Source organism: Balaenoptera acutorostrata, chromosome X (genome assembly GCF_949987535.1).
Source record: "Balaenoptera acutorostrata chromosome X, mBalAcu1.1, whole genome shotgun sequence".
Taxonomy (NCBI): Eukaryota; Metazoa; Chordata; class Mammalia; order Artiodactyla; family Balaenopteridae; genus Balaenoptera; species Balaenoptera acutorostrata.
The window spans coordinates 13,483,468-13,486,388 of record NC_080085.1 but is presented as its reverse complement, the minus strand read 5'-3'; positions in this window follow the sequence as shown (position 1 = coordinate 13,486,388).

Here is a 2,921-nt window from a genome sequence, read left to right as displayed (position 1 = left end):
GATTCAGCGGGCTGATGCAGGGAAGGAGCTCTGCCTGGTGCCTAGCCTACATTGTCAGCACTCAATAAACGTGAGCTCTCGTTGTGTGCTCATCACATCCACAGTCTGAAATGTACTCTCTCAATTTTATAGACCCCTTGGAGTTGCTAACATGACCCGCTGACTGGACTACCTTGATATCATCGGTAACTTCTGGGTCTTGGATCCCTCCTAATCTTTATTTTTTTTAAATATTTTATTTATTTATTTGGCTGTGCCGGGTCTTAGTTGCGGCACGTGGGATCTTCGTTTCCTCGTGTGGGATCTTCATTGTGGCATGTGGGATCCTTTTTAGTTGCGGCATGCGGGCTCTTAGTTGTGGCACGCGGGATCTTTAGTTGTGGCATGCGGGATCTTTAGTTGTGGTACGCGGGACCTTTAGTTGCGGCATGCGGACTTCTTAGTTGTGGCATGGAGGATCTAGTTCCCTGACCAGGGATCATACCCGGGCCCCCTGCATTGGGAGCATGGAGTCTTACCCACTGGACCACCAGGGAAGTCCCTCTTCTAATCTTTAATGGTTGATGTGGCAAGAGGACACAGCTCATAGTTTCTGCTTAATCTCAGGCCCCCTGTAATGGGAACTGTCATCACAGTTGACATTTTCTAGTTTTCTGCCACATCTTCTGGGAAAACAGTAACTTCTTACTCAGGGGAGATGGTATTTTATCAGACAAGTTGAAGCCATTCTGAGAGAAGAGAAATTACCTCTATGTTCTTGTTCACTGACCTTTGGGGAAAATTACTGCTGTTTGCTTTTTTCTTAATTAAATGGCAGAAAAATTCTGTAAAAGCAATTAATAGAAGTCTTTAATTCTAACTATATTAAAGCCTATTTTTCTGTTTCTATTACATCAAAATGGCAGGTCAAATGAATCTTTGGAAGTATGACTAGGGGTTTCCATGGCAACCAGGTAGGAAGAAGAGAGGAAACCGAGTTCTGGTCCATTGGTACTTTTCTCCCACTCACTGGGGACCCTAGAGAATCCGTTTGTGGATGGCGTCTATCTGTGTCTCTCAGTGCACCCAAGTCCCGAGCTCCAAATGCCCCTTTCTACTCAAGGTGGGGCCAGTGGAGGTCGGGGTGACTGCTGATAGCAAAAGGATCCCAATGAACAGTAATACCATAAACCGGATTATATTTTTCAGTCCATGAAATGTTTTTATTTACATTATTTTATGTAATCGTGTTATCACTCTAAGTTATCTCCATTCTAAAGGTGAGGAAGCAGGTTCAGAGAGGTGAAGGGGTTTGCTCAAGTCGAGTGGCAGAGCCAGGGTCTGTATCATCCAACTCTAAGAACAATGGCCATTCCTTTGGGCCATGGTATGTGCAAAAACCTCTTTCCTAGGGTCTTCCCTGTCCACTGTGGCAGGTTGGGTGGTTGGAGAGAGTGAGGCTTTACCTGTGTCCTCATTGGAGGCTGTGATGGAGAATGGGACACAGCTTTATGTATTTCCATGAAAAGCTCAGGTGCTGGCATGGGAGACATATTTTGTGGAAAACATGTACATGGCCTTTCTTCCCTGGTTCCTGATTCTTTGCCTGCTGGAGTGTGGAGGTCCTCATCGATTGCCATCATGAAAGATACTCTCTTATTGCATCTGGTAACACAATCCTTCCACAGTTTTCTTCAATTACACTGATTATTTCCCATTATGAGTTTATTCTTTTCTGAGCTTTTTCCTCAAGAAGGTTCTGCAATTTTAGTCTCAATTATTATATTATTATAAGAAGTGGCTCTCCGGTGGCACAATGGAGTGGATGGGGGTTGTGTTATTTTGACCTCTCACATAAAGCATCTTCTAATTTTTGTTGGGGATGAGAGAACTGGTTGCTGATTGGAGTTGGCTGGACTGCATGAATATCCTAGACCTTTAATTATGATGAAATAACATTGCAGTTATTTTCCAACTTTAGAAGTATCTCCCTCCTTTCCTTTCTACTTCAAGCCTGCCGCTAAGCATTTTTTTCTCTGGAAGCTTTTTTGGCTCTCCTGCTTCCTTTTCATTCCCGCCATAATCCCATAATAATGAACGGCCACCTTAGATCCCAGGGCATCAGCTGCCTCCTTTCTGTCTTCTTAGTTTCTTGTCTTTATTCCAATGCATCCTACACATAGCAGCATGAATACTTTCTTTGGCTTTTATTTGGATTAGGTCACTCCCATTCTAAGGAGCCCAGAATACCTCTCAATTACCTCTTGAATAAAATTAAACCTCCTAATTATATACGCTGAAGTCCTCAGCCTGTATAGTCTTCCATTTAATGGCCCCCTGCCTGCCCTCCTCCACTTGGGCATCCTACTCCAGCTTCATAAGACCATTGACACCCGCAGTGTACGTTTATACCCACTTATTAACCGTGAGCCTTTGCACATCCCACCTCTCTTGTTCACAATGCTTCCCCTCTTCATTTTACCAGGAATATAATTGGTTTAACTTTGTTTAACGCAGTGTTTCTCAAATTTATTTTCCCATGGAACACTTTTGCTCACAAGATGGCCATTAAAACTGTGCTGGAGAGCTTCTGTCTCCTCTTTGCTCCTCCAGGTCTGCCCTCAACCCTCCCTCACTCTGCTGTGTGCTCACGAGGGAGGCTGACCTCTCTCATGGTTACAGTGAATCTAGATGTTGCTCTGAAGGAATTTCATAGATGTGGCTAACCTCTACAATCAGTGCACTTTACGTAAAGCAGATTACCCTCTATAATGTGGGTGGGCCTCACCCAATCAGTTGAAGGCCTTAAGAGCAAAAACTGAGGTTTCCTGAAGGAGAAATTCTAGTTCAAGATTTCACTATCAACCTCCCACCCCAACCCCAATCACATGAGCCAATTCCTTACAGTTAATCTCTCTCTCTTTCTCAATATTGATTCTGTT